The following is a 26,897-nucleotide window of genomic DNA, read 5'->3' on the forward strand; positions in this document are numbered from 1 at the left end:
ATCAATGATTTTTCACTTATTTTCATAACTGGAGTTTCAAAGAGAGTTCATGAGGTTTTAGACATCATCTAACAACTACTTTCTCCACCAAATATTTCAACACTTGGTCAAACCCATGCAAATGAAATATGTTGTGCTTTGTTGCTGCGCTTTTGTTGTAGCTGGTCATTTACAACAAGGGAGGTTTGAAATTTGGAAAAACGTTTTTTGATAGGTATTTTATGATTCATGGGTTGTATTCCACCTATTTGACACATCCAAAAGTATGAGATATGGTTGAATGTATCGGATGGATGAACTTGTTTCATTTTGGCTACAAGGGATTTGTTGTGTTTTTTACTGTTTTAGCAGTTAACTTCAAAATCAGTTTGCGACCAAATGGATATGAATATTGAAAAATCAAAAGAGGTTTTTTTCAACAACAAGCCAAATAAAAAAAAAAAAATTCTTCAGTTTCATATATTGGAAGATTCGAATTAATATTTACAACCTATTATGGAGATTTCATCATTTCTTGATTTAACCATGATCCTTGGGCACATATTCTAAGGATCTAGAGAAGCATATTCTAAGGATCTGGAGAAGCATATTCCAAGGACTTAGAGAATAAATTTTAAAAAATAATAGATGTTTCTCTCAAGAACATTCTCATCTACAAAAATATCCTTCAATTTTGTAATAACTGTCATTATTCAAGAGATATGATATAATATTTGACCCCTAAATTCAAAAAAATTGGTCCCTATTTCCTAGCAGTATGTTTCTAAATCTAATGTAATTGACTCTATCTTTGGGAAAATGGTTGATATATACCCTTTAATTATAGGGATGAGCTCTTAAGAGTATCAATAAAAGGATGATCTCCTAATAATATCATTAAAAGGATTTTCTCCATAATCTCCAAAATTATTTGGGATGGTAACTCTGATAAGAAAAATTATCATTTGGCCAACATGGTGGTTTTGACTTGGAGAAAAGAGGAAGGAGGATTGTGAATCCTTGATCTCGAGCATATGAGTTGGGAATTACTAATGACATTTTTTTGGCAGGCTCTAAATGGATATGGTCTTTGACATAACACCATCAAATCTAAATACCTCCAAAATAAATCAATAATATTATGGATAAAAGTTGGAATACACATCCCACATGGCATATCCTATATTTCGAGGAAATTTATGAAGTTTTTCCCATGGATTATGGGCAATATTTAGTGGAAAATTGGAAAAGGCACAATCATTGAAAATGGCTTAGATCCAATTTGTGGATTTACATGTGATCATACCTTTCTTCCAGATCATTCACAATATGACATCTCGACTGAAAAGGATGTAGAGTCTCGTAAAGACAATCAAGTTATTCATACAATTGAACTACTTGTACCTATTTTTGTTACAGAGACAGTCACCAGGGATGAAATAGAAGCTCTCGAAACTTAACCTTGTTCTAAAAATAACAGGGAGGCATTTTCTTCAAAGGTTAACAACATCAAGGAAGGATCACTTGTGGAGGTTAGTGATATAGCAAGGATCATTTCACTTCTCTAATATTTGTTTTAACATTGCAATATCATTGAGCATTTCCTTTGCGTTTTCTAAGAGAAAAAACTGATTGGACATTAAATTTTTTGTTAACAACCTAACCACTTTGTTTGGTTCTCAAAATCATGTTGAATCATTGAAATTCTTCTAAATCGTCTTTGACGAAAAGGGCCTTTGGGGTGTTTGGTATTTAGCCAAAGAAGTTCTTTGTGGTTCATATTCTTGATGGGTTTATTTGTATCTTCTAGGTGGGCAATTTTTTCCTATGGGTTGGAGAATGGTTAAGAATAAGATTAGGGAGCTCAACATCTAAGTCGTCAAAATATTTATATCAATGTCAACTCCTTGTTTGAAGTGTTGAAAATGGTGTGCATATATTTTCATTAGCAACGTGGATGATTCACACTGTTGACATTAGCAGAAGGATTAACAGGTGCACTTCGTAGTTGATATCAAACAAAAGGCATGCCCACTAAAATTCAAATTAATGTTTGTAAATTCAAGGTTTCTCTCCATAAGCACCCATCTCCATCGATTCTGACCTACTGTGGGCCTTAAGTAATGATGGAAGCCCAATATTATTGATAGAATCAGACTAGTAGTTCTCAACTTGAATTCATATCAATGTAACCACAATAATGATTTGCTGGGGAGTAGCGATGGCAGTGGCATCCTCTGCAATTTGGTTAATTTCAAAAAATGGCAAAACTTTTCAAAGAAAAATTGGGAGAGAAACCAAAGCTACCCATTAGTAGCATGAGATTGTCATTCATTGGAGAAACTCTGGAATATCTTTCTACATTCAAGACCTTTGACGTTGGCGCCTTCCATCATAAAATAATCTCAAGGTATCAAATTTATTTCTTCATAGTCCTGCAATGTTGCACCTATATTATTTGGTTTGTTTTTCAATTTATTTATCCATGTTGTTTTGAAAATGAGATATAATGAAAAAATTTCTTGGGTATTAATGAACAAATATGCAAATGTATTCAAAATACAGATATTTGGGAAGCCTACCATGATAACATCTAGCGTAGAAACAAGCCCAATTTTTTTCCAAAATGAAGGCCAATTGTTCAAGAGTGCTTATTTGTACCTTCATATTCTTGATGGGTTTATTTGTATATTCATGTGTGGGAGCTTCTATCCTCTCAATTAGAGAATTGTTAATAAATAAAATGCCCCTTGTCAAACATATCTACTCAATCTCAAACCAAATAAGTGCTACAATTTCTGAAGGTATTCCTGATATTATACATCATATATTGGGATTTTTAAAAACATGTTATTGGCATGTTAAATTGTATAACTCCCTTTCAGTGGGTACATGTGCATGTATTTGTTTGAATTTGAGCATCATAAGAATGATGTGTTCCTTTGCATTTCTTTTAGCGTTTAACACATTTACATTTTAGAAACATGTTTTGGTGTATAATCTAGTATCACGTCTAGAAAATGTCAGATCACTAACACTATGGAAATAGTCTTTTCCTACAATTTATAGTCATATTTTAGGAGAGTATGCATTCATGGCTTCAATATTGGTAATATTAATTTCTTATACCTATTTGATATTGTAGAAAATATATTTGATTTAATTTCTGAAGCTTTTCCATAGATTGAAATATAATGGATTCCTGGCTTTCCATTCAATGAGATATGAATTGGTCTAATACAATAAATTTGCGGATACATGTAAAAAAATTGAATAATTGAAGTTATGAATTTGGATAAGATGGTATTTTCTTTATTGTTTTGCTAGAAAGTGTTTTTAAAGCTTATACATGGCTTATCCTTCGTAGACTAGAACAAAAGGGCCTTTAAAGAGGTTGCATGCACGTATAGGGGAATATGCCTTTGGTTCTATTACATCATCACTTGTCCTTTAGGTTGTTTCTTATGGTTTAGATATACTTCAAGTTAAGTTAATACTGAAGCATTCCACATGAATGCTGAAATTGAGTGGCACATCGAAATGTTTCTTGCATATCTGCAAATTGATATCTATTTGCATATTTATCATTATTGTCATAAATAAAAATCCATGTTTATTGGTAAACATGCAGTGTCTCTTGACATACTATACTTTAAATAAATATTATCTCAAGTTGTATGGAAAGTAGTTCTTACTTTTCTCCCATTGTCATATGCAGGTTGAGAGTGAAGATGAAGAACTATGCAGTGTTTATGGTCCCATGAACCATATATATTCGTGACATTTTCCTTGTTAACTCTAAAGATATTATTCGACCAAACTTATTTGTTCGTCAAGGCATAGGTTGGTAGACATGGATATTTTTTTCACTACTATTACCATTTATGGTGTATATGTTTTCATGATATATTTCCTTATTTTTGGGATTTTGTTTCATAGACTTAGGGATGATACTTTACCCTCTTATTTTGGCTTTCCAAAAAATTTTCTTTCCATTATGTTTTATGCTACAATTCAATAAAATTAGCTATCCATCCTTACTTCCTTAGAGGTGTGTGTTGTGACTTTATATCCCAACTCAATTGGAGACCTACACTATGACTTCATATATTGTACATTTGTAGTAGTGGAAAGTAATCATAGGAGGGAGGAGAAAATTATTAATGTGGAATGGACTCCAAACATAGGGATACTACATTGTAGTAGTAAGACCTGCAATTGTTATGAGCATCGAATAGATAACAACCACAAAGCAAAGAGTTCCCACAAGGCATGACACAAAAACAATTCAATGATGTTAATGGAAGAGTGAAGGATAATGCTATAACATTGGGGACCTTCACTCCAAATGAATGGAATCCCGACATGGGAATGTGCCACTTTGGTAATGTGACATGCAACTATTAAAGACACCATATATATAATCATTATTATTATTCTTTCCAAGGAAAATATCATGCTGAAATCCAAGGGATGCTTCCCCAGCTTTGTGGATGATATCCCTTGTAAACCAGTTGACATAGAGTTGTGTGTTTAACACAGGGGGATTTGGTCCGAGGGAAAATGAGCAACCCCTCGAATGGCCCATCTTAGGGTTTTTGAGCATTTTCAAGGGAGTAGAGGCATAGTGCTTTCTCTTTCTTTGTCTGTGCAGAATCATGTGATTTCTTGTGGTTTGGGTTCGGTAAGCATGTGTGTTTGTGTTATGCCCTTGATTTAGGATCATGTGATACTGTTTTTTGTTTTGTATAACTCTGTCCTTAACCTTGAGCAAGAATAGTTGTGGAATTGGATGGGCCTCTTCTGTGTTCAACTTAATGCATCTTTAGGGGGGACCTAACAAGGTTTGAGTGCCATGGAGATAGGTGTGGAAGTGGGGCTTCGTATATAAGCTTTATATATTGTACATTTGTACCAGTGGTATCCCTTTGTTTATATTTTCTTTTTTGATTTAAAAATAGTGTGGGTGTTTCCCAATATGCTTGTTGCATAATTATCCTTTGCAAAGTAACTACGGGGAACAATGATATGTTGGCTCAAGATATTGTGATAGATGATTTTGTTGTGCTCCCCATTAATGGCGGTGTTGATCCAACGCTCCCGGGTGTTTCATGGATCCGTTAACTCTAGTAATGTGTCTGATTACTAACACCTGCGGGTTTTGGTGTAATGGCAATCGTGAATCCAACAAGTGGTATCAAAGCCAACTGTCTCGAGTTCGAAACACACTTTGCTCGTGTTGAGGGGGGGATTGTTGCACTCCCCATTAATGGCGGCATTGATCCAACGCTCCCGTGTGTGCATCCGTTAACTCTAGTGATGTGTCTCTTTACTAACACCTGTGGGTTTTGGTGTAAAGGCAATCGTGACTCCAACAGATTTATGTGCTTCTTTTAATTCCATTCAAAAAATGGAAAGCCTTAAAGATGAGATGGTTTGCCAGATGAAGTCTCTAAGTTCACGTGGAACTTTATTGGGGATCATATTTGTTGTTTAGATGTAGAAAGTTGATCTCGGTGGAACATTTACCGTAGACTGTGTAAAACCCTGCTGAAGCCGATTTGGCGGACGGATTCGCTTTAAACACTATTGGTTTGGACTCAATAGGTAATGCTTCATCTTCTTTCACCGTTTGAAATAAAATGAAACTTATATTTGTTTAAGTTTTTGTTCCTTAAATCCTAAATACAGAGTAATAATATAACAGGTCTATGTACAAACTAAATCAGATCTGGAATAACTGATGAATGAAATTACGGAGGCCATGAAATTGTGTATGGAGGCCACAATGTTAGGTTATTTACTAACCCATCACATGAGTGATCTCGTCGAAGCCAAGACCACAAAAAAGCTGGCCTTTCATCAATATCTAATAACCCATCAGAGGCACGTTTTTCACATTGAGTTTGTTTCAACCCGTATACCGTTTCCAAGGAGAGGCCGCATCCTTGAGAACCGAAACCCTAAACCATGAAACTTGACCAGTGAAATTCTGGTTCAAGAACCGAGATGAAAATAAATAAAATATCGTTACCATATTTGTCGATCATGGTTAAGTTCACGAAAAACTAATAACAAGAATAGTCTTTGAATTCTTCCACACAAATTTTGCAAGAAGAACCCGAAAGGCAGGAAATCCATTCGAATGCAAGAAAATCGAAAACCTCGGCCTAAGAACTCGCTAAGCAGTAGCGTCGTGAAAAATCCAATCTGCACAAACTATTGCCAATCAGACACACAACGAGAAATCCATTTCTTCACAGGAGGGCATGCTGTTCTCGGATAGATGTCCTTTATTAGATAAAAAGATTATTGCCATCCACTATTTAGAATAGGTTGAGAGATTGTAAATGCTAAGGCCACTGGAAAATCCAATCAAAACGAATATGGTAGGGAAACTCGACAATTTGGATCATAGAGGTTTTTCATGTATCAAATCAGGGCCACGGATGCCCATTGACAGAGAACAGAAAAGAAAAAATAAAATATTTTAATATTTTAAATAGGTTTTAGTTTTGAAAATTATAGTAAAATATATATATATATATATATATATATAAATAAATAATTAAAGTAAGATTAATATTTTAAAATATATATTTCTTCATAAAGGTTTATATACTGAAATCTAAAATAATAAAATAAATTAACATGATAAAAGTTAATATTTAATATGCACAACTTATTAATCATTTAAAATAATAAAAACTGTTTGGTACTAAATAAAAAATATCAATATTTTTATATTACTATTAAAAATATGAGATTAAAATAATCCATACTAAAATTTATAAATTTTAATTTTAGATGTTCATCTTTTCTCTTTTATTCTTTTTTATTATTGTTAGAAACTAGCAGTTGTATAAAAAAACATTGAATGATCAATGTCTTACTAGAGACCTAATTGTACCAAAGAAAAACTTTCTAAAGAGAGGACAAAGATAACTAAAAGGAAAAAGAGGCAAGAAAATCTATCATGTAAAATCAGAAGAAACTATTGTCCAAAACTACATAGAACGAGGTCATTAAAAAACTATCGAGAGGGGTCACAATACAAGGTAGTGATGCAGACAGGTTCCTTTCAGCACTCTATAGTTGTTTCCATCGGTTAAGAAATACCCAACCACTACTCAATCTTGTCAATCATGTCATCCACTCTACCCAAATGGTTAGGAAGTTAATCTAGAAAATGTAAGATGTCCTCCCAATGCTCCTATATATCGACCAACATATGCCCCAAAATGAATTTAATCGACTAATATATGTCTATATTTTGATGTATTAGTTGAATTGTTCCATGGTATATCCAATGTTAGGGATCCTATAAACCCATTCAACTAAGATCTCAATGTTTGAGAGGGGGATCTATGATTGGGGGCTGCATCCTTAGATTGGGACATTTCCTCTTGAATAGGGTGAGGTGTCAGCTCCCAATGGTGCCCAGAGAATCACACCACTCCTTGGTGCATATGGGATTGCCTTTTCAGGGCCCAATCCAAAGAATATACAGCCCCTCTCCTAACTTGTGCCCACTGATATGGAATAATATTATGTAATGGTTAATTATCCAACACCAATTGATCTAGTGATTGACAATCATTGGCACTACAAGGGCCATAGACTTCTTTCCACACCAAAAAGTCCCCCCCCGTGAGGGCCTGTGTGAAACCAGAAAACACCTAATGCTTTAGACCACTAGTCCTTCAACACGTGTAGTATATAACAAACCCATAGGGTATTTCCTCTATCACAATGAACCTCACTTAAGCACAGTACTGGCCAACAACCATGGAAAATTTTAGGGGCTAATGTTCGCCCAGTGGGCTAATTTTCCATGATTTTTCCACAAAAAAGATTCGCCAATTTCCAATTTTATAAAAGACGATTCGCCCAAATTTTAGAATATAAAAATATTTTACCTTAAAAATCGCCAACATTATATAGAGACTATATATAAAATAATTATAAATTTGAATAATTTTACAAATATATCAATAAACATTTATAATTTGCATATTAGGGATTAGTGAGATTCGCCAATGTTTTAAACTTCAAGAAAATTTTCCATCCTTAAAATTTTCCTTGCAACACCACCACCCTAACTATTCGAGAAAGCTTGAGAGAGACAATAGACCATAAATTAGTTCTGAAAAATTACTAGAGGGTAGCAATGTGGAGTAAAATAACACACACAGAGCTAGAGGATACCTTGGAGGAACTGTTATTGATAGCAATTTTTCGAGTCACCCCCACATTACTCAAGTAAATAGACACAAAACTATTTACACTCCTCCTCCTATTGAAATACTACGGCGTGTTGAAACCGTAAAAAATATACCATCTATAATTGAAAACATAATCTATCCTAACTAGGGTCAAGATATCACAAGTCCAATAACCCACCCACTTAGGCTTCGAAGCAGTCCAAGACCAAGATTTACACACAAAATTCACCGAAACTGTTAAAGCCAATTCCCCCCAACATAAATAAAAACAAAAATAAAAATGGAGGAGAAGATACAACCTTCCCAACTTGAAGTCAAATCCACAATTACAATATAGGTGAGATGAAGTTTACCATGCCTCGTTACACTGCTCCATAGCAAGCTAACAAACTCATGTTACTTCTTGTGGTTGATGATAATCATACAAGAGCAAAAATCCTAGGACTTCCTACTAACAAAACTCACCTAGATAGGCCCATCCCCTTCTAGAATGATTGAAATTCAAGCACGAGACAATAAAATGAAAATTTGACCAAAGGAAGGGGTATAATCTTGCAGGCCCATTACGAAATCCATAGAGACAATGTGGAGGACACCTATCTTACAACACCTCTCTCCTCATACTCTAAGCCACTCGCAAAATTTCTTTTGTTCTATAGTTCCTAACAAGCTTGCACAAGGGAGAAGGAAAGATACTAAATCCAAAGAGTAGTAATGAACGAGGATGATCCTTTGCCTAATTTTTCCTTTGGTGAATCAATATAGACTGTCCAAAGCCAACAACCGGCCTTTCCCCTTCTCCTTCCATCGATTTAACATAGGAATTTCCATGATTTTAGCCTTTGACCATGCATAATCACACTAGCTCAACAATCCATCGATAGTCTACTAACTCAAATCCACCGTGTTTTTCATTGATACGCACAAAAAACCCATTGAGATCATGTACCTTCAACATTAATCTTCATCACGGGTGAGTGTCACGTCCCCAAAATGTTTTCCACTTGGGGCGGTGGCATCATGTCCCCTCAACCCCTCTCCATCCTATTCGTCACCCCATCCAGGGAGGTATTCACTTATATTATTTAAATTGAGTTTAATAATATTTTAAGATATTAAATACTATTTTAATATTTAAATTTATATTACTTAAAGTTAATTTTTTTATCCATATAATGAATATATATGTTTTGCTTCCTTATCAATTATTGATGCAATAATTTTTAAATTAATTTAAAAAATTACTCATTATAAATTATAGGAAAATAATACTTTTTTCAACTACCAAAACTAAATCATTTTTTTTTCCACGAAACATCAAGGCAGTTTCACTTGAAGGGATCACTTCATGCCGACTTATAATGTGAACCTAACCTTGAAGGCATCTAGGAGAATTGACCTTGTGACCTCCCCTTAGTGAAATTCTTTTAGTGATAAGAACTCGAGCAACTAAACTAACGATGAGAAATAAAACTAAACCTAACTAATAACAATATAATTTCACTTATTTAATTATATTATTATTTAAAATTATATTAATTATGTTTTGGTACTTTATGAATTATTGAAACAATAAAACTCAAAAATATTATAAACAATTAGAGGAAATTAACATTTCCCTTGATTATACACACTAAACTTCATCCATAAAAATACAAAATTATTTTGATAACTATTATAATAATTGAAATTATATTAAATAATATTTCAATATTTAAACTTATATATTCGGTTGTCTTGTTTTAATGAAAAGAAGAAAGAAAAGTAAAATAAATTTAATCCATATAAACACAATTATTGTTATAACTATTATAACAATTCAAATTATATTAATTAACATTTTAATATTTAAACTTATATATTTGATTGTGTTGATTTAAGGAAGGAAAAAAAAAAAAACAAAAAAGTAATTTTATAATTAAGAAAAAAAATAAGAAATTATTTTAATATTATTAGAATTTTTGTTTATTAAGTCTTTTTCCTATCGAGAATCTAGCTATAATTAGACTTTTGTTGTACAAGCACAAGCTTAATAATATAGGATACCATAGGCTTCGTAAGATAGCTTTAAATTCCATCCAAAACCACCTAAGGTTCAAACAAGGTTGGTATAAATACACTAGGGCCTGCTTAAACCATTGGGAGATCGACGAGAATGTTGCATTGCAAAACATTAATAACATTAAAAATATTGTTACTTCTAAGTTAAAAGAAGAAATATGGTTTGAAAAATGTTTAACAGCTAAAAGAAATTAAGATATTATAAGGAGGTCATCAACCCCACCCTAGAAGATCAAAAGTATCTCTTTGTTTAAACTAGCTCAAAGAAGAAAATTAATATAGCCAAGATTAGAATGAACTCTCATGAGCTCCATAGTGAAATGGGTCGTTGGGCGGTTCCTAAAACACCATGGATGGAAAGGATCTGTCATCTCTGTGAGAATATGAACATCGAGGATGAAAATCACTTCCTCTTAGAGTGTCCCACATACAACCACATTAGATCTCAGTTTCATAATATTTGTTGTGGTATTGACCTTCCTAGCCTTTTACGATGTCAAAATTATAGTGAGCTCGGGAAGCTTCTCTCCAAGATTTTTGAGCATAGTAATAAAATCCTAAATCAAACTAAATAATTTATTTCTTTAGGTCTGATAGACCAAAGTTTGGCCTTAGTGGACGTTAACCATCATCATCATCATCAATGTGAGCGTTAAGATGAAATTTAAGTAATGGTGACTTAGAAGCATCTATATAGTCAAAATCATCCGAGGATACACTCAACTTAGGCCACAACAACTTTTAGCATGACTAGATTTTTTCTCACGAGATTTTACCTCTTAACAAATAATGCCATAACAAAACACCATGTTGAAATCTATTATGTAATTCCACATTGTTAGATTTATTTATAATAAAAAAATAAATTAAAAAAATAGAAATAAAATTTAAAATAGTAATAAGATTTAAAAAACTCTTTAACCTATAAGTATAAGAAGGGCACAAAATTATAAAAATTATTTAGAAGTTTTTAGTTGAAAGATAAGAAACTTTTTCCTAGTATATTCTCCTTGCTACTATGCTTTTATCATTTTTCTTATTAGTCGTTTCCACTATCATTGAATAGGAAGAATATTAATTGTTTTTCCCTTGTGATGATAGTTTAAGAATAAAATGTTATAGTTTTCCTACGCTAAAATCTTACTCTAATGGAGATCATTCATAGGTGTATTATTTATTTATTTAAATTATATTTTAAAAATCACATTTTAGTGGGAAATGAAGATAAGATGTTTTGGTTGCGATGAATATTTGTATTTTTTATAATAAAGAAATAATTTAAATTCAAATCAATGTTACATTTATATAGCTATTTGGATTTACTAATGGTACTTTCAAATCTTATTCTATTTATAATCTTATTTCGGCTGATCCACTTATAAAAAAAGTCATTTTTACTACACTGATCTACAACAAATCCTATAGATAAATGGAGTCAATGTAGTTTCATATTTTTAATGTATTTTAAATATAAAAGTAATAAGAATCATTCCAAACATTATATACATATATATATATATATATATATATATATGTATGTATTTCTATATAAATATTACGAGACATTATTCCAACTTTCCACATTGGATTATCTGTGTACTTCGTATATTGATATTTATATTTGACATAGTTCACATTAATTATAACTATTATTTCATTGGTACACCCAAGCTTTGGCAGGAGTAGTCCCCGGTATATCTGCTATCTGCTTGCTAGTTGGTTGTTCCTCCTTAGCATCCTTGCTTCATTAATGATTCGATTGTCTTATATGTATCCACTGGTGGAAACTCCTTTTTGCAGCTTGGGTTAAGCTAGGGGTGAGTTTACGATATCATTTCTTGAATTTCTGGTGTGATGCTTGGTGATGGCACCAAGCTGTCAGTCTTATCCTGTGAACACTTACAGGATTTTCGAGAAATTCCTTTGCAACTAGAAGGCGATCCCCTTGGTTTGTTTTCAACGAAGAACCTAGTCCACCGTGCATTCCTGACAAGTACCATAAGTTATTTGACTGAAAAGTATTATTGTTGGGTTTGCAACCTTATTTACAGTTTTCTAAATGATTGTGTTTTTTTGGTTCTGGTTGTAGGTGCCTTCAGAGTTTCTCAGGTGCACCACCTCTAATGCACTGTCACAGTGATATGTCCTATTTTGTGCAGTGGTTCCAGGTATGTGAATGAATTATCCTCTTTACTACTGTGATTCCTAAACATCGGAGAGTAATGGAAACTATTCAGGGGTTTTCTTTTTTGGTGATTAGTTTAGGCTCTAGTTGAGCTACCCCTACTGAGGTTCTGGTGGTTTAAAGTATTTGCTTCATGCTTACAGTCTTATACTGCTTACTGTAAATATATATGTTGTATCTTACTATTTTCTTTTCCTACTTTGCTAAGGATATATTTATTCTATGATTACAGTCTATAGGGAACTGTCTTGGAATTTCATCTATAATCGTTTACATCTTCTTGGAAATATTTCAAGTCTTTCTATTACTTGTCAAATACATAGTTACCTGAATCGCTAGATTAATAATTTATACTTCTTTTACCAATCTTTACTAATTCTTGACCATAAATAAAATGGGTATTTAAACTACTTATTTACGACCAGTCTTTAAGACTATTAGCTTGTTGCAGTCACAACTATGCTCTCTTGATTTATCCTCCCAACCATGAGACTTGCCTTCAAGTCCAAGTCTCCACCCAAGCTTTTGATCTTCAACACAGATGATTTCTTGCAACTTAATCTGTCACAAAATCTATAGTTATCTCGCGTTCACTAAACTTAGCTCTCCATCCGTCTGACATTTTAGCACATTCCACTCACTTTTCCCTTTATGTTCTCTCAAGTACTCCCTTACCCTCTTGATCACTTCTTGGGAATTCATAACAGGGAAGTGATTAGGGTTAGGTAACTACCTTTCCCTAACTTCTTGATATGAAAAGAATTACAAGATTTGTTATCATTCAACATTTGTTTCCATTCATAGTTAACAAAATTCTAATACATAATTCAAATGTTTATCATAATAAAAATCCAGTATGTTTTATTACAGTAAATAAAATATTTACAGTCTTCCTAGGGAAATCACATCTCCCACCCCTAAAATAAAACATTGTCCCGATGTTTTTGTTCTGCAAATAGACTCAAAAAGGCTTTCTGCATAATTTGCTCATCTTCCTAGGTGGCCTCTTTCGGCCTAAAGTCCTGCCATTGCACTTTAACTGGGTGATAGCTCATTTCCACAGCATTACTTCTTTGTGATCGGCTATAACCAATGGTTCATCCAGGAACTCGCCTTCTGGTATGACCTTAAAAAAAAAAATTCTAGTTAGTTCCTTTTAACTTTTAATAATTTAATTTGGCATATTTTTAAAATTATTTACCCTTATGTCCTCCGAGTCAATTATATGCTTAGGATCATAAAGATATTTTTTCAATACTAAAACATGAAAAAAATTGTGCACACGAAAATGGCTAGGCAAGGCAAGTTTATAATTCACTGGTTTAACTCTTGCTAACACCTAGAAATGACCACAAAATCAAGGTGCCAACTTGGAACACCAGCTCCATTGTAAAGTACTTTTCTTTGGTCTTACTCTTACATAAATGTGATCCCCTATTTGAAATTCCTAGAAATTCATTTTTCAATCAGCAAAGTTCTTTTGTCGATCTTGAGCAACCTTTAGATTGGATTGAACTCTTTTGACCATTTCCTCCATCTCTTTTAGCATCTTCGAGCCCAACATCAGCTTATCTTCGATCCTCCCCAGCTTGAAGGGGTTCGGCACTTGTGTCCGTACAACACTTCAAATGGGCTCATTTGCAATGATGTATGATAACCATTGTTATAAGAAAATTCTACCAAGTGTAGGTAATCCTCCCATTTGGAGGGTTGTTGCATCACATAAGTTCGCAACATGTCCTCCACCACCTGATTCACCCGTTCGGTTTGTCCATCCGTTTGAGGGTGGTATGCAGTGCTAAAATTCAACTGTGTGCCTAATCCTTCAAATAAGGCTTTCCAGAAAGCCGATGTAAACTTCACATCGTGATCAGAAATTATACACTTTGGCAATCCATGTAATCAAAAAATATTTTGCATGAATATATTGGCAATTTGAACAGCCTTGTAGGTTGATTGCACAGGTATGAAATGAGCAGATTTTCTCAACTTTTCCACTACTACCATTATCGAATCATTTTTCTTTTTGGACCTAGGTAGTCCTGTGATGAAGTTGATGGAAATGGTCTCCCACTTCCATTCTGGAATGGGTAGGGGTTGTAGTAACCTGACTGGGTGTTGATGCTCTGTTTTTACTTGGTGACATTCTAGACAACGAGTTAGATATTTAGCTACATCCTTCTTCATGCCCGGCCAGAAATATTCTTTTCTAAGCACGGTAATCAGCTTTTGATACCCAGGGTGGCTTGCATATGGGCTCTTATGATATTCATCCAAAATTAAGTCCTTAATGTCTTTATGGTTAGGCACATATATTCTTCTTTTATAAATCAACATACCTTCAGAGTTTACTTCGTATCCCAACTAATATTTATGGCTATTCATATCTTTAGTTGCTCCCATAAGGGCTGATATTTTGGATCCCATCCGGTTGCCTCGTTTATCAACTCGTGGAAGGTGGTTTGTACTTTGCTGTAAGAAATTTCATAAATACAGTGTACTTTTTGACTTAAACCATCCGCGACTCGATTCTCTTTTCCCTTCAAATACTTGATCTCGAAATCAAAACCACTTAAAGTGTTGATCCATCTGGCTTACCTGGCATTCAAAGTGGGTTCTTTAAAATAGTTAGTTAAACTACAATGATCAGTCATTAGGAGAAATTTATTACCCATTAAATAATGTCGCCACATTTTTAGTGCATGAATGATAGCGGTTAACTCTAAGTCATAAGAGGAATACTTCTACTCGTACTCCTTGAGTTTCCTAGATTCATATGCAATCACCCTGCCTTCTTGCATTAAAATTCCACCCACCCCTTCATTGCTAGCATTTGTGCGGACTACGTAATATTTATTCTGGTCTGCAATGCTCAAGATAGGTGCCGTGGTCAATAAATTCTTAAGCTAATCGAAGCTTTTCTGGCATTCTACTATCCACATGAAGGATTTCCTTTCTTCTGCAAAGAGGTACTGTGGTATGCTACTCGGGAAAATCCCTCGACAAATCTCTTGTAATACCCGACTAGAGCCAGGAATGATCCTATATCTATCACATACTTTGGCACGGCCATTCCATTATAGTCTTTATCTTCTCTAGGTACACAAAACATCCATCCTTGGTAATGATGTGGCCTAAATACTCGATCTTCTCCTTAAAGAAACCACACTTGTTATATTTAGCATATAGTTGATGTTCTCTAAGAGTCTGCAAAACTATTATGAGATGCTCTTTATGCTCTTGTATGCTGCAGGAATAAATCAGTATATCATCAATGAAATTAACACAAATTTATCGATGTATTGATGGAATATACTATTCATGAGACACATGAAAGTGGAGGGAGAATTGGTCACCCTGAAGGGTAACGCTACGAACTCGTAATGTCGATAGCGAGTTCTAAACGTTGTCTTTGCTATGTCTTCTTCCTTAACTCTGATTTGATGATACCTTGAATGTAGATTGATCTTTGAAAATATTGTCGCACCCTTTACCTGATCAAATAGCTCATCTACCCATGGTAGAGGGTATTTATTTTTAATAGTCATCTTATTTAGCTGGTGGTAATCCATTCACATGGGTAGAGTTCCATCTTTCATTTTAACAAATAATATTGGGGCTCCCCAAGGTGACACACTGGGTCGGATATAATTTTTGTCTAGCAGTTCTTGTAACCATAATTTTAATTCTGTAAGCTTTGGTATACTCATGCGATAAGGAGCTCGGGACACTAGAGCTGCTCTCTATATTAGTTCAATGGTGAAATATATATCTCTTTTAGAAGGGAGTCCTGGAATGTCTTCTGGAAATACATCCGGAAAATTTTGTATTATCGATATATTTTCTAAAGAACTAGATTTCACATTTGAGTTGGCATAACCCACCTAAATTAAATATATTTGACATCCCTTCCTGACACACTTTGCTAATTATGAGGTGGTTATGGGTCTTATCTTTATTGGTCTTAGAATGCCTTGTATTTCCTGCCTCTTTCCCTCCCCATCTATATAGTGGATAGCTTTTGTTTTACAATTTATAAGGGAACAATGTTTCTCTAGCTAGTCCATGCCTATTAGGACATCATAAGATCCTAGGGGCAATATATTCAGGTTTACTATCAGGGACTGACCTGCTATTACTAATGGGCAGCTGCTGACCTTGGCCAACACTCACCTTTTTTCCCCTGTGGCTAGCTGTACTAACCCAGGATTTTTAAATTTGATAGCTTGTAAACAACACTGATCAACTATCTTAGGACTAACATAACTTAATGTAGCTCCTGGGTCAATTAAAACAGAGATAGTTTGGTCAAAAAAATTTTGGAATTCTCCTAGCCACTTCCCCTACAGTGGATGCCTCTTGGATCTGTGAGATTTGTTCATTGCCTCTGCGATTGGGACAATTTTTGACATAGTGTGGTCCTCCACATCCCCAACATTGTACTAGGGGTCTTGCTGCTAATTCAACCTTAGTTCTGCCTGACTGCTCATTGGTTTTAGATTCATTAGGGAGTTTAAATCTAGTTGGATTCCTATTCAGGTTTCTGTTTACTTGTCCCTTGTGGGGTCCTTTATTGATGACAGATTTGTTTCCCTTGCTTCCAGCAGGGAACTTAATTCCCTTTTTGTCAATCCATCTTTTCCCCGTATCTCCCTTTTGTCTACTTTGTTGGTAACAAATCCAAGCTTTTCGTATAACCTCATCCATGGTTTTTGGGTTATCGAATTCAAGACGCTCCTTCATGAATAGTGGCAGACTACTGATAAATCGTTGCACCTTTGCCTTTTCTTCCCATATATAGGGAACATACCAAAGTAAGGATGTAAATTTTGTAATGAACTCATCCATTGTCAGTTGTCCCAGTCTCAGATCGTGAAACTCTTTTTCTTTTTCATCATAGAACCGTTCAGTCAAATATCTTTCCTTAAAATATCTTTGGAATTTTTCCCATGTTATGTCTAGTCCATTTACTCCCCGCACAGTCTTTACCTCTTCCCACCAGAGAGTGGCTTTCCCTTGCAGTTGAAAAATAGCCAAGTGAGCCTTTAAGTTATGATCATACTCATATAACTGAAAGTACTTATTCATATTAATAAGTCAGGTTTCAGTTCTATAGTTTGTTTTTTCAGTGTTTTGTGTTCTAAAGCATTATCGGATTTTTCTTCTTGATTTTCTTCTCCTCGTTTGGTTTCTAGATATTCTGTCCAATACTCTTGTTCTATAGTCATATGCCCATCTTCTGGGCTGGGAATTGGCTTTTGCTAGTTTTGTTTGTCTGACAAACTCTTCATAATTTTCTCTTGTTCCTGCATAAGGCTTTCATTGTCTGCCCTTAATCGGGCCATCTCACTTTTCATATCTTGCTCAATTTCTAGAATGGTGGCATTGGTGTTGCGTGGTTCCTCACCCAGTTGCACCCATACTTTATGGTTAGTTTCTAGGAAAGATGCAAGTCCTAGTCCTGTCATGGGTATGTGCAGTGTGTTGCTTGTTCTCCACATACCAGCGCTCCTACTTCCTTTGTTGTATAAGTCACAACACTTTTCAATTATTAGTCTCCAGAGGCCTCAGTTTTGTAACCTTAGCTTGCTCTGATACCACTTGTCACGGATCCACTAAAGAAAAAAATTCAATTTACTACACTAATCTATAGTAAATCTTATAGATAAATGGAGTCAATGTAGTTTCATATTTTTAATGCACTTTATATATAAAAGTAATAACAATCATTCCAAACATTATATATATATATATATATAAATGCACTTTTATATAAATGACGAGACATCATTCCAACTTTATGATCTTTAATAATTTATGGTTCGAGACATCATATCTGTCACATTATTTGACTCTTGATTATCTTTGTACTTCATGTATTGACATTTATATTTGACAGAGTTCACATTATTTCTAATTATTATTTCATTGGTACTCCCGAGACTTGGCGGGAGCAGTCCTTGGTATATCTGCTATCCACTTTCCAGTTCGCTATTCCTCCTTGGCATCCTCGCTTCATCAACAATCCAGCTGTCTTGTATGCATCCAATGGTGGAAACTCCTTCTTGCAGCTTGGGTTAGGCTAGGGGTGAGCTTACGATTTCATTTGTTAAATTTTTGGTGTGCTAATGCATGGTGATGGCCTCAAGCAGCGAGGCTTATCGTGTGAAACCTTACAGTCTTTCTGAGCAATTCCTTTGGAACTAGAAGGTGACCCCCCTGGTTCATTTTCAATGGAAAACCAGGTCCACCACGCATTACTCACAGGTACCACAAGTTATTTGATTGGAAAGTATTACTATTGGGTTTGCAACCTTATTTACAGTTTTCTAAATTATTGTGTTTTTTTGGTTTTGGTTGCTGGTGCCTTCAGAGGTTCTTTGGTGCTCCGAGCTATAGAACGAGGCACCGCCTCCGATGCAGTGTCACGGTGCTATGTCCTATTTTGCGCAGCGGTTTTGGGTATGTAAATGAATTATCCTCTTTACTACTATGATTCTTGAACATCGGAAAGTAATGGAAACTATTCGAGGGTTTTTCTTTTTTGGTGATTAGTTTAGACTCTAGTTGAGCTACCTCTGCTGAGGTTCTAGTCTCATGGGCTCAGGGCTAAATTCAATCTCTCACTATTAATTTGTTATTTTGGATGGAGAGAGAGCCCTCGTGGCGTTTTAACATTTATACTTGTATATATATGACAGTCGAGGTTTTATGTTTCTATTTCTCATAACGATTATTTTTTCTTTAGCAAACCTTCTTGGGTTTTCGAGTTGGGTTCTAAAATCCTCTCGGTTCTGGTTATTTTGTTCCATAAGTTTATTTCTTAGACACTTGCTCTGAAATCATAAGTATTTTGTTTGCTAGCTTTATTCGTGTTGTTATGGTGTTGGACTCTCTTTTAAATGGATTTTGGCTGGCCCATGGAGGCTTGGTGTTTACTTGGCACTATCAGAACTTGTTAAGAGTGGTAAAGCTTGACTCTTTTGTTCTGAGGATTAAAATGTTACAGTTTGGGAGATTTCTATCTTTGTTCTGTATACTCTTACGGGAATTCTGGCAATTTATTAGTCATATTTATTAAGTTTAATGCAAGCACAATCATTTTGGGAATGTCTTTGTCCCTAACCTTGTCGAACTGATAGCCACTATCTATGTTTGAAAGAATGCTATTTATGCATATTAATGCGTTAGTTATGATGGGTCTGGGTACCTTTCCAAGGGTCTCAAACCCTTAAACATAGGTTAAGAAGATGTGTTCTTTTTAATTCATATAGTTTCGTTGAGATAGTCATTTAAGTTCTGGTGGTTTAAAGTATTTCCTTCATGATTACAATCTTATATTTCTTACTGTAAATATATATGTTGTAGCATACTATTTTCTTTTCCTACTTTGCTAAGGATATATTGATTTTTCTTTAGAGTCTACAGGGAATTGTCTTGGAATTTCATATATAATCGTTTATATCTTCTTGGAAAGATTTCAAGTCTTTCTATTACTTGTGAGATACATAGATACCTGAATTGCTATATTAATAATTCCTACTTCTATTACCAATCTTTACTATTTCTTGACCATAAATAAAATGGGTATTTAAACTACTTGCTTGTAACCAGTATTTAAGACTATCATCTTGTTGCAATCGCAACTATGCTTTCTTGATTTATCCTCTCAACCATGAGACTTACCTTTAGGTCCAAGTCTCCCCAAGAGCTTCTTCTCTTCAGCACAGATGCTTTCTTGAAACTTGATCCGTCACAACATCTACAACTATTTGGTCTTCACCAAACTTAGCTCTCCATCCGTCTGGCCTTTCAACACGGTCCACTCCCTTTTCCCTCTCTGTTCTCTCACGTACGCCCTTACCCTCTTGATCACTTCAAGGGAATTCATAACAGGGAAGTGGTTAGGGTATGTAACTACCTTTCCCTAACTTCTTGATATGAAAAGGATTACAATTTTTTTTATTATTCAACATTTGTTTCCGTTCATAATTAATGAAATTCTAATACATAATCCAAATGTTTATAATAATAAAAATCCAGTCTTTGTTTTTATTGCCATAAATAAAATAATTAGAGTTTTCCTAGAAACATCACATAGACTATTTTAATTGTTTACATTTATTTCTTTCTTTATTTCCTTAAATCTAAAAAAAATATTTACAAGTCTTCATTTTATTTATTTAATATAAAGAAGTAACATAAAACACTAAAAATCAAAACTAATTTAATATAAGTTTGATTCCTTATTATGAGTGATTCTATAAAACATTGTTATATTTATATGGTTTTAAAAGAGTTATTGGACAAAACGTTTTTATATTTATATTGTTTAAAAAAAATGTGCGGTAGTTATTTGAACAATTGAACCAATATACTTATAAAAAAAATCATTACAATTATTTGAATAAATAGAAAAAAATTCCTAAAAAAAAATATTTGGTTGTTTATAAAAGATGGAATCCAACCAATTAAAAATGAAGTACTGCTATTGCATTTCCTCCATATACATTATACTACTAGAAACCCCACGCTTACTATTTGTAGTTGTTTAAGTATGCTCGGCATTTTGATATGAAGCACAGTGTATAACACATGCATGGAACTTTTTAATTATTTTATTTTTTATGAAAATAATAGATTGTTATAAATGGCCAATATTGAAAAGCTAGATTAAAGTTAATTCAATTTTGTAATTTTTTTTACTTATTTCTTAAATGAGAAAAAAATACATTAATGTGATAATATTATAGAAGTGGGTCTTTTTCCTATTGAGAGCCTAGTTATGACTAGGCTTCTGTTGTACAAGCACAAACTCAATAACATAAGAGACTATAGACTTCCAAAGCTAACTTTAAATTCGAGCCAAAACCATCTAAGGCTCAAACAAGGTTGGTATAAAGACACCATGGCCTGGTTAGACCATTCGGAGTTGGACGAGAATGTTGCATTGTAAAACATTAATAACATTAAAAATATTGTTACTTCTAAATTCAATGAAAAATGTGGTGTGAGAAAGATTTAGTAGCTAAAAGAAAATTAAGATATTATAAGGAGGTCATTAACCCCACCCTAGAAGATCAAAAGTATCTCTCTGTTTTAACTAGCTCAAAGAAGAAAATTAATATATTGAACATTAGAATGAACTCTCATGAGCTCCATAGTGAAACAGGTTGTTGGGCAGCTCCTAAAACACCATGGATGGAAAGGTTCTTCCAACTCTGTGAGAATATGAACATGGAGGATGAAAATCACTTCCTCTCAGAGTGCCCCACATACGACCACATTAGATCTCAGTTTCAAAATATTTGTTGCAATATGACCTTCCTAGCCTTTTACTTTGTCAAAATTACAGTGAGCTCGGGAGGCTTCCCTCCAAGCTTTTTTAGCATAAGAATAAAATATTAAGTCAAACTAAATAATTGATTTTTTTAGGTCCGATAGACTAAAATTTGGTCTCATAAAGGTTAAATGTCATCATTAATAAAATAATAATAATCTAATCTAAACAAAATAAATATAAAAATAATAATATTAAAAATAAAATATAACTATTATTATTAAATAATTAACAATTTCATACATCCATATATATATGTATATCTTAATTATAAGATTAATGAGTAGAATGAAATTGAAATACAAAATTTTTATTTTTATTTAAAAAAAAATAAATTAATGAAATAAATAAATTATATATCATATAAATATAACAACTTAAAAGTTTCATTATATAATTACAATTTAAGATAATCATTAATTAAGTTAAAATTGAAAATTTTTTATTTTAAAAAAAATTGATATTTTATAAAAATAATATTATATCTATATTATATTTACGATTAGTCAGCTCAATTATTATTTTTTCAGTAAAGTACTTAATTTGAGATTAATCTTTTAAATAAATAAAATTATATAACAAAAAAAATTTATATTGTTTCAGTTTACTAAATTTACAAATGCGATAAAAATATTGAAGTAAACACAAGGATATGGAAAACTTACATGACGATTTATTCTAATGAGGATATAATAATATAAAAAAATTATTCAGGTCTTATTTATAAATAGGCAAAAGTATTGTATTAATCATTAGGGATTGAACAAGTTACATTATCATTCATTGAAGATATAAATAATATAAATATATTATAATCAAGATACAAATAATACAAATAAATGGTTGTTTTAAAACATTTTTAAAAGATCATAAAAACATTATATATCATAATTTTAAATACCTTTAAAATAAAATATATTAATTTTTTTTAATTAATTTTATAAAATTTATTAATAGTAAATTTTATATAATATATAATTTAACTATATACTTATTAAATATATTAATTAAAATACATAAATAATTATAATAACATGAAAAATAATATATTACCAACCAAAACGTATTTAAAATAAAATAGCATAGAAAGAGTATATTGGAAATTAAAACATCTAAGTTACAACCTGGTAGAACCAAAAGAATATAAAGCATACTTTAGGCATCTCTTAAAGAAAGTAAATGGAAAATTTGCATATATAAGCTTTTACCCTACAATTTTTCATCCGAGCTCATAAATCTTAAAGTCTTTGTGAAGTAAAAAAAATATCACTTCCCTCTCGATGACCTATGGTAATTTTATGGTGATTTACAACCATGTAGTAAAATCGAAACTGAAAATTCAAAACGTAATTAAAAATGAAGGTATGGCTATCTTCAAGCATTCGTTCTTTCATCAAAATTGAAAATTCAATGATGGCTCCCATATATCAGAGTGTCGGTGAAAGCATACAAGGATTTTGGACCTACCGATTGCCAAGAAGACGATGCATCCGGAGTATAAGCTCCTCTTCTTCCGGCGAAAATTTTCCACGCTTGATATCGGGACGAAGATAATTCACCCACCGTAATCTACAGCTTTTCCCAGAGCGCTCCAAACCTGCAATTTACATCTTTTCTATAAATTCAAATTACATACTCTGCCGTACATATGCATTGAGGAGAGATTGTATACCAGCTAGTCATTTATCCGTGATTACCATAGATTCATCTTTAAACTAAAATATATATTGATAGAACACTCTCCACCCTTAAGTTACTTAGGGCAATTTCAGCTTTTGTCAATGTGCAGAACACGTCGCCTCTCTAAGCACTGGAATGCATTGAATTTAACAACGGCTCCATTGGACATGAATATTATGCAACGACATGCATAAGCATTCAACGTCAAAAATACACAGCTTTATAAGTCACCGTTAACCTAATAATCTTTCATACTGCTACATCAATTCATTTATGAATCCAAAATTATGTAGTAGAAAATCAATTGATTAAGGATTTGATCACCTGTTCGCTTGGGAAGAGATGCCCATTGAACTGCACCATGGGCGTTGATATAGTTGATTAAAACACAATCCTCCTGCATGGTCCAAGCCTCGCGGTGAAAGCATCCCCTATAACTGCCAGGAGTCCGTTCCATCTCAGCTCACCTCAGCTTCCTATACAAATCATATAGTTGGTTTAGGTCTGGTTTGTTTAAGGGCATTTATGTTTTGACCCAAATATCGCTAGTCTCGCGTCACACGGTACCGTGGGTTTCGGCGAATTTGGTTACGGAGGTTACTTCCTCCACCCATATTTCTTGTTAATTAAAAAGAATTGTCACGCCCTTGACCATGGGAGTTTGGAGAATAAGTCTTTATGCGATTTACTGCTGACCAAGGACTTCCAATGGTGGTCCAGAGCAGTAAGAATTTGTATCAATTATTTACATCTGACCGTCGGTAAGGGGGTATTTATTTAGTTTCTCATGTTTATTGGAAGTAATGTTTTTATGTATAGTTGTTATTATGAGTTACAATAAGTCAATTTAGAAGCTGTTGATTTTTATGCTATGAGTTGGAGTCAATCTAGATGTGTCACTTTGAAGTAAGTGTGTTATGTCATGTATATAATGTCTATGAGATCAATAAAATGATGGTGTGTGATTTGTGTTGTTTGTGCAATCTTTCTCGTTCACTCTATTTTCTATCATAGTATCAGAGCTAGAGAGATTGCACACACTATACATAATAGGATCTTGAAAGGAATTTGTGAAAAATTATTCACTCTAAATAATTTTAGTGTAAAATGAAATCTAAATTCATATATATATATATAAAAGTTGAAATCATAAATGGCCGTGGAGTATGTCTTAAAACTACTCTACATGGTTAACAGGTAGTTTTTGTAGGATGTAAGGAAATAGGTTAATGGCCCATCAGAGACATTTTTGTGTCCTTTATGGATCACTAGCTAGTAATTATAAATAGAATAGGTTTTCTTGAATAAAGTGAAATCAACCTGCATTAACAGATAGTAACCAGTGATTGCTAATAGATATTAACCAGTAATTGTTATCCCATTGTGAGTTTGACAAATAAATTAGGATAGATTTATCTAATGTACAATTTTATTCAAAACAGAAAAGTAAATTAAAAGTTTTCATCGAAGCAGTCCCTGCACCGTTGGAGGGGCTTTCGGAATTTTCGGTCAATGAAGACATTTTAATAAGCATAAATGGAATCCATCACCAGGTTTACGTCATTACTAATTTTTGCATCAATCCTCCACTGGTCACGCAGATTATGGATTCCATTCATGGCCTGGCTTCCCTATTATTATTATTTTCATCGATTATGGATTCCATTCATGCATAGCTTCCGTGTTATTATTATTTTCATCAACTGTTCACTGGTCACATCGATAATGAATTGTCTAGACTGAATTGACATATTGAGAAATGAAGTACGTTTCAAGCAAGGACAATAATTAAAACGTGCGTCAAATAAGTGCGCCAAGTCGAAATGGAGAGAATATAAGTGCACAAAATCCAAAACGTCATTGTCCAGACCAGATTAATATAAACAAAACATTATTTTTTTATCTATTTATCAAACTTAATATAATACAATATTAAAAATTAACAACTAATTATATAACTTGACTTATTAATACAACCCTAGCTCTACAGGAAGAAACCCAGAGAGTTGATCCGATCGAAACGGATGCAAACAGCGCACGAGTGCAAAATTTAATTAATAAACAAAAACATTGAGTACGAAATCCACCTCGTGTCTGTAACTTTGACTTGTGGCCACAGGCCCGGACTTTGATTAGAACCCCAGCTCTCCAAGGAAGATGCCAAGGGTGTTAGTTGGCTTGAGAGGCCAGCAATTTTTTTTTATAATATTAATAACCAAATTTGTAACATCTTAATTAAAAGAATATCTAAACTATTTTGAACCTCACTAGATTCTTAAATTTGATCTATCCTTATGTCAAATTATTTACCAAATTTATGTTGTAAGTTTATTTTGACATCAAGTTCTTAAATTGGATCCTTCATTATTTCAAACGGGTTATCAAATTTTTATTGTAAGTTTTATATTTACCGTTTTACAATGGTTCGTCTACATTGCACATAAATCAAAGGCACCATACTGTTCCTGTACATTGGACATAAATCAAAAGCACCATTGCATTAACATTTTACGTTGGGCAAACTCAAAAAGGTTTATTCACTAATGAGTCTTCCAGCTACCTTACACATAATTTTTGAGTGCTGGTTGTCGGAGTCAACGAAACAGACTTTTCGAAGTTATCTATTTTGGCCTTTTTTATAGCCAGTTGTCTGATTTTTTTGGATGTTTTCCCAGCTGGATTTTTTTCGTCTAATTTTTATAAAATTTGGCAAGAGTTCACTGAAATCACAAGCTTGATGGGTAACCCCTGCATAATAGAAGTGTCCTAGGGGCTTTTCACGTTGCTAAATCCATATATATAGTCAAAAAACTAGTTTAAATCATAGTTACCAAATTCGAATTCGAATACGAATTCCAATTCGATACCACCTCTATAAAATCTAATACGGAAAAATTCGATAATATACATGTTACAAATACTTAAACTTATTAATTTTTTTAATAAAAGTTATCTATTTAAAACTGAAATTTATTATTTTATAATTTTTTCTAATATAGAAGTTACAGTTTTTTATTATTTTTATATAGGAATCACTGATTTACAACCAATTTTCTATTTTATAATTTTTGCTATCTATTTGAAACTAAAATTTACCATTTTATAATTTTATCCAATATAGAAGTTACAATTTTTTATTATTTTTATATAGAAATTACTGTTTTGCAACCAATTTGCTATTTTATAGCTTTTGTTAATGGAAAAGTTATTACTCTATATTTTTTGATATTACGATTTATTATTTTATAATTTTTTTAATATAGAAATTACTATTTTTTTATTTTTTTTTTCAAATTTGCAAACTGCAAGTTTTCAATATAGTATTTATTTTCTTTAATTAATTTTTCCCTATCACAGACTCCCTAAAAATACCATATTAGTTTTCCAGCGTGATTGGATTTCAAACTCAAGCCTCGGGTTACCTGCC

At 33.0% G+C, this 26,897-nt stretch overlaps 1 pseudogene; it reads right to left on the bottom strand.

The window, feature by feature from the left end:
* LOC149138604 (MYB-like transcription factor 4 pseudogene) overlaps positions 1-23,927 on the bottom strand; it is a 42,113-nt pseudogene extending 18,186 nt beyond the window's left edge.
* Positions 23,928-26,897: the final 2,970 nt, after the last annotated feature.

This window comes from Pinus tabuliformis, chromosome X (assembly GCF_031772625.1).
Source record: "Pinus tabuliformis cultivar Carrire ecotype Pingquan chromosome X, CPIR1, whole genome shotgun sequence".
In the NCBI taxonomy this organism is placed as follows: domain Eukaryota; kingdom Viridiplantae; phylum Streptophyta; class Pinopsida; order Pinales; family Pinaceae; genus Pinus; species Pinus tabuliformis.